General features: G+C 38.2%; 1 long non-coding RNA gene across 1 annotated transcript; it reads right to left on the reverse strand.

The window, feature by feature from the left end:
• Positions 1-788: 788 nt before the first annotated feature.
• On the reverse strand, positions 789-2,554 carry LOC147479593 (uncharacterized). Its single transcript, XR_015205793.1, has 3 exons — positions 2,012-2,554; positions 916-1,061; positions 789-826 (listed from the first exon to the last, which is right to left on the reverse strand). It is a non-coding gene; the product is annotated as an uncharacterized LOC147479593 (long non-coding RNA).
• Positions 2,555-7,256: the final 4,702 nt, after the last annotated feature.

Consider the following 7,256-nt stretch of genomic DNA (forward strand, 5'->3'; position numbering starts at 1 on the left):
GTTCTGAAAATGAAAACCCTATAACAAGAATCCAATGAATTCACATCATTCAAAACAGTTACAGGCCTATATAATGCTACTAATCAATCAATAAACACATGGTTTACTCACCAAATTCAGATGCCTAAGAAATCAAAGTGAAAACAAGTGATACACGGCCGCACAACAACACCTCAATTTGAAGTAGAAACACGAAAAACAAAAATTCCATCTCCAAATAACCTTCTTTAATTCTTGATTGTGAAATGAAAAGTTAAAAGAGATAAAGAAGATGAAATCAGACCTCTAAGAACCCTTCTCTCTCTTTTTTTTTTTTTTTTTTTTCACGGTTGACCCCTCCCCTTTTTCTCAAAAAAAAAAAAAAACCAAGTCGGGCCCATCCACCTCTTTTTACTTTCCTATTATGGTATATTATTATAACAGTTTTATCGAGTGACATAACAAACAAATCAACAAGCATTACAAATTTTTTCAACAAGTACGTCAAAATATATAAAAAAGGGGTTTCAAAAAGAGGGTGTTACAGATCCGCTTGCATCTCGGTTGGCTAGATTCATGTCCAATGTGCATCCCCAATACAAAGACAAGTGTTGTGAGGCACTTTCGATAGAAGCAAAAGATAGTGGCAGACTTGCTTCTAACAAAACAATAAATTCCATGATCCATTTATACAAGAAAGTTAAAGACTAAACAAGGCGTGTTGAAAAATATTTGTCTTGACCCTTGTCGATTGAGCGACCTTTAAAAACCTCCTCATGAAGTCATGAACACATATGGGGTTGGAAATGCACATGTTAAACTGTAATATGTTAACAATGGACTTCTCCTGCAAGCAAACAATTTCAAACTTTAAAGCTTAGCAAAACATGAGAACACATTGGTTAATTGAAGGGAACAAACAAATTAAAAATATACCATGTCAAGAACTTCTGCTCTTGTGTAACCCATCTGAAATAATGATCAAGTCCTCCACGACAGGGACACTAACTTCTTCATATTTGCAAGCTAAAGTATAGTTGTAACTCCAACCAACTGAAGCCTCTTCTCTATTGCCTGGCGCTCTAAGAACCAAATTCACTTTTTTGCAATTTTGCCCCAAATTTACAAACTCTTATCAATAATATTCAATATTTAACCCAAAATTATCAAACAATCAATAACAAAATGGATTCACTAGATGAATTTCTTCAAATTACTTCTAATTGGAACCTAGATTGCTTGAAATACACAAAACAAGCATCAACCCAAACAAAATTAACTCTAAACAGAGAACCAAATCGCCGAACTTGCAAATTGATCGCAAGCAAAAACAAAGAAAAATCAAATTGCCATTAAAGACACATGACCGGTGTCGATAAACGTGTCTTTTAATCTTCCATCCGGTATAGTGCCTCCCAAAATAAATTCGCCTAGTAATTTCAGGAATTCCGACATCAAAATTTGTTTCTTAAATTTTTTTTTTATTAGTTCTCTTTCAAATCGGGTATTGGGGAGATGGGATTTCAATGGAAATCGCCTTTAGCTTGGAACTTGCGGAAAGGGAAAAGAAGAAAGATAGAGCGAGGGTTCTCAATTTTTTCTCCGTAAATGAAATAACACTAACAATCATAATCACCATTCCTCCATAATTCCTAAAGTATTACTATACCATTGCATTAGATTCTTGAGTTAAAACTTGCATTTTACAACAAAAATTAACTAGTTTATTCGGAACGAGAAAACAATTTTACTGTTCACGAGATTTGAGGTATAAGCATTATAGATTCAAAATCGGCTCAACAGGAAACAGAAGAGTGCAGAGAAAACTTAAATTGTGTTCATTCCAGCACCAAGTAATTCAATATCAATCAAATTAACATAACCCAAATACCAAAAAATAGATGAATATTTCATACCCATCAAAGAAAAATCGAAATAACAAATATCCATGATAGATTCAACGAACCCCATTTAATTCGTAGTCATAAAACAATAAGAAATGCAAAAGAATGAAGAAAGGAAAGAACTTTACCTCAATTTAGAGAAAGAACTTTGATTTGATCGAAGTTTCAAGTACCCATTTCAGTTTAGTGAACAATAAATCAATTTAACAAACAAAAATCAGTCGAAAATACACAAACTTGAAGCTTTAAAATCATTAAATAAATATTATTTATGTTTTGAGAGAGAGAGCTTACAATTTAACAGAAGCTCACAAGCTCTTTGCTTTGTTGTTCCTTGCCGAAGGTCTGAACGGTTTGTTAGAAGTCACCCCCTTTTTTCTCTCTCTTTCCACTGGTGTTTCTGGCTGTGTTGGTGAAAATAATGAGCGCGAGAATGGAAAATAATGAGTGGCGAGAATGAAAAGGTCGTGAGCCCAAGAAAGAAAAACCAGCCCCACCACCTAAGCGACGAGTTCCAGAACTACCTCTACCGTCGTGTATTTAGTACACTAAAACCCGTTCTCTATTTTAGCTTAGATCAGTACACGACGGTCTAATGCCATATACGACGATTTTTGCAGTCCTACATTAAGGACAGTCATGAGAGTCCTAAGCTGGTGTCGTTTTTCAGCAATTCTGGTGTAGTGTGTTACGACATTTACTTGCTCGAATTCGAAATTCCGAGATGTCGTCTGGAAATAGGTGTATATATATATATATATAAAGTTTTGAACATATTCTTCTATAATAGTTATGCTTGGAAAAGGTTGGAAATCAATATAGATTTTTCTTTCATTGTTAACATCACCTGCGGCAGAGAGATAGGCTAAGGTATCGGCGTGACGATTATCATTGCGAGAGCGCTGGTGAACTACAATAGATTTGAAATGAATGGATAGCTCATGCATTTTTTGGACATATGCAGCCATCCTATCATTTCGAGCAACAAAAGATCCGCCAAATTGATTCGCAACAAGCTTTGAGTCAGTGAATAACTCGATCTTTGTGATAACTCGATCTTTCTCGTCCCCAGGTCAAGTGTTGTTCGCATTGCATAAAGAACCGCTTCATATTCACCTTCATTGTTTGATGCGCAAAATCCGAGGCGAACAGATTTTTCAATTTTCTCGCCATCAGGTCCGATCAAAACACAACCAAGGCCTAAACCTGATTTGTTCTTAGAACCGTTCGTGTGTAGAATCCATAAAGAAGGGTCGGCACTTGTGGATGGATTGGCCGATCCTTGTTGTGGATTAGAAGGAGGTTCCTTAAACTGCTCTTCCATGGTCGGTATGTCATCGACAGGAAAATCAGCCATAAGTGATGTCATTGCGTGGCCTTTCTCAGATGATCGGGCTTTGTAGATAATTTCATAGGCACTCAAATATGTTTCCCATTCTGCTAATCGGCTCGAATCAGCATTTCGAAGAACTTTTCTCAAGGGGTATTCAGTGTAGACATTGATGATACCCCCTTGGAAATAAGGCTTCAATCTTCGTGCACTATGGACAAGTGAGAGAGTTATTTTCTCAATTTGTGAATACCTTGCTTCTGGAGCTGTAAGGGTCTTACTTATGGAGAAAATTGATTGTTCATTTTCATCATCAATGAATAAGACGGCACTCACAGCTATTTCTGATGCTGCCAAAAGAGATGCCAATTGTTTGTCCGGTGGTCGGACTAGCAAGAATTGGCGGTTGTACTAGGTATTCTTTCATTTTCTGAAAAGCTAAGACGTCACACTCATCTGTCCAATGTGGGGATCCCTTAATGGCTTGAAAAAAGGGGTGGAGCTGATCTGAATATTTTGAGATAAATCTACCCAAAGCGGCTATCCTACCCGTAAGTTGTTGGATTTGCTTCTTGGTTTTTGGCGAGAGCATTTCAGTAATTGCACAAATTTGATCAGGATTAGCTTTAATGCCTCGTTTGGTCATAAGATATCCAAGAAATTTACCCAATGCTAACCCAAATGTGCATTTTGATGGATTTAGACGCATTCGAATATGCACCATGCGATCAATTTTTTTTTTGCAAGTGATGAAGGTGGGAAGACTCTTCATGCGACTTGATGACCATATCGTCAATATAAGTTTCCATAAATTTGCGTAAGAAGTCTAAAAATGGTGTATTTATGAATTTTTGATATGTTGCCGGTGCATTTTTTAAACCGAAAGGCATTACCTTATAGCAAAACAAGCTTTAGTCTGTTATGAAAGTTGTAAGTTCTTGTTCATCTTCGGCTAATGCAATTTGATAAAATCCCATTGAAGCATCTATAAAAGAAATTCGTTTAAACCCTGAAGTGGCATCAACCATTTCAGAAATACAAGGCAAGGGATACAGGTGAACAGGACATTTTTTATTGATATCAGCAAAATCAACACGGATTCTAAGTTTCCCATTTTTCTTAGGGACTGCTACTACATTGGATATCCATTTCGGATATAATACAAGCCTAATAAAATTAACACTTAGAAGTTTGTCGATCTCTTCTTTCACTTTAAGCTTTCGATCAAGAGCCATTCGACGAGGCTTCTGATGCACTGGCTTTTGTGTTTTGTCAATATCTAGCCTATGACATGCAAGTGAATGATCCAGGCATTTGTTCAACCGTCCACGCAAACACAGTGCAATTTTTCTTCAAAATCTCAATGAGTTCATCTTGTTCCTTCTTGGAAATTTCCGCAGAAATAAAAGTGGTTTCTTCTTCCTTGTTCCCGATCTGTACTTCGAGAAGCCTGTCGATGGTCGGGGGGGCACCTAAACGCTGCTCCATAGCGTTTACCCGACCAATAGAATTTTGTAATTGTTATTTTACCCTATCGACATTTAGGATGGTGTTGCCCTTGACTTCCGAATCTTTATAATCTTCAAGTACAAACTCATGCCACTTCAAAGTTGCTATCTGATCACTTCAAACTTTGCATACCATACCATCACACCAGAACTTGATAGCCTGATGGAAAGTAGAAACGACAGCTTCCATTGAGTATATCCAATCTCTTCCCAGAATGACATTGTAGAAGGAGTTACAATCCAAGAGAAGAAAATCAATTGTAACTTCCTTGTTCATTAATGTCACCGGAAGAGAGCATCTACCAATTGATTTTGCTCCTGTCCCATCGAAGCCAATGATAGGATTTGGATCGGGAACTATCATTTTCTCGGGGAGATTGAGTCCTTTGTAATAACGCTTGTAGATCACACTTGCCGAACTACCTGTATCGATCATGATTTTCTGCACACGATGAATTCCAACAAAAGCTTATATTACAACAGCATCATAATGAGGATGGTGCACTCCTATCAGATCATTGTCAGTCCAACAGAGAGGTCCTTCCTTATAAGTTTCAGTACCTATACCGTGGAGAAAATCATATCCACTATAAACATAATGGTGGCTGAGATCAGTGATCTTGGAGTGATTGAAATTCTTGTGCTGAGTGTTAGACATTGAATCAACTCTGGCATGACCGACTTTGATTACATTGTGTGTGGTCACGACTAAAGCTTGTTTCGTTTTACCGAGCATGTAATCCTGGAGCATACCCTTCTCGATCAAACCTTGGATTCTACCCCTTAGAGATCGGCATTGTTCAGTTTCATGACCAAAATTATCGTGGAATTTGCACCACAGTGATTTGTCACGTGTAGCCTTGGTATCTTCGAAGAGAGGAAAAGGTGGAGATAAGATATTATTTCCTTTAATCTTCTCATAGATAACAGCATACTTCTCATTGAGAGTGGTAAGCTTTAACTCGGGAAGTTTCTTTTGTTCTTTGTCATTCCATTGTTGTGGCCTACCATCACTCTTGGACTTTTGATCGGTTGTTTGTTGAAACTTCGGTTTTTGACTTTGTTCCTGCAGCTTGCTTATTCGATCCCTATTTCTGTGAACTCGTGCCGATGCATTATCTTCAACTCGAATAAATTGTTGGGTTCGATCAAAAAATTCATAACAAGTTGTTGAGACGTCTTTTACTATAGAGTTGTAAACGTCGTCCCTATCATAATTAATGCCTTTCTTGAAAGCATAAATGACAAGAATATCATATGCATCTGGAATTTCAACAGCCGCTTTCCAAAATCTCGCAACAAACTTACTGAGTTTTTCATTCTTTTGTTGTTTAATACTGAATAGAGAATCAATATTTTTTGGTTCTTTCCAGTTATGACAAAATGCTCGGCAAACTTGTAAGCAAGATCAGTAAAATATTGGATGGATCTTTCTGGAAGCATGTTAAACTATCTCATCGACTCAATTCCAATGAGTGTGGACGGGAATAACTTGCAAAGAAGAGCATCGTTGAAAGTCCATAAGATCATCTTGTTTCTATAATTAACAAGATGCATCAAAGGATCTCCATCAATCTCATCATACTTTTTGAATTCTGGCTGCTTAAAGTCCTTGTGATGAATGGTTGTTTGGATTCGGAGAGAGAAGGGAGAATCGATACCACTCTCTATAGCGAGATTTCGTATTTTGTTTTCTCGTGACTCCTTATCATTAACAGCCTTCGGTATCATCTCATGGAGACGTCGTTCAAAAAATGGAACATTCTCTCGACGATGGTCACGACCGAACTGTGGACGTTTTGGCCAAGATTTCTTCGGAGGAAGTGGAGTGAGTTCTTGTTGACCCGTCCATGCAGGTGAAGGTGACCGAGCCAGTAGTGGAGATCGGTTCATTTGCTTCCTATGGTGAACATCGGGAGAATACAGACAGAGTGTTGGACTGTCACAACCATTTTCTTAACCTGTTACAAGTGAGTCTCTATCTCCATGGCTACCATTGTCAACATACTTTGGCCGACAATGAGCTCTTGGATTGGGACTATAACTTGAGCGACTAGGTTGTGAACTGGAACTGCTTGGTGAATAGTGTTGCTATCGAGATCGGCGTATACTGCTGTTGCGACGAGGACTTGCAGTGGTTTGCCTACCCCTCCTAGAGCTTGGGGTAGGAACTTCATTGGTTTTTCGTTGGTTGGGTAGTCTACCTTGCCGACTTATATGGATATTTTGCCGATCTCCCTTAGTACGATTCGAATCGGCTAAACCGGTTTTCGCCATGAGATCTTTTGTGAGTTGGTGATCCCTCAAAGGGTGGTCGGCATCAAGGTCGATAGAGGAGTTTGTAGATTCTCTTACGATTACAATGGAAAGTGTTGGCTTTCAGCGTTGCACATTCTATTTGCGCGAAGCCTTTTGTAAGTGACTCGCACGGTTTCTCTTAGTGCGGGAGTTTGTACTTGGAGTTTTTGACAGAGATGCTTCAGTGTTCAAACGATCCCAAAAACTTTTTGCCATGGACCCTGAATCATCTTTGAG

The sequence above is a fragment of the Coptis chinensis genome, chromosome 8 (genome assembly GCF_015680905.1).
Source record: "Coptis chinensis isolate HL-2020 chromosome 8, ASM1568090v1, whole genome shotgun sequence".
NCBI classification, from domain to species: Eukaryota; Viridiplantae; Streptophyta; class Magnoliopsida; order Ranunculales; family Ranunculaceae; genus Coptis; species Coptis chinensis.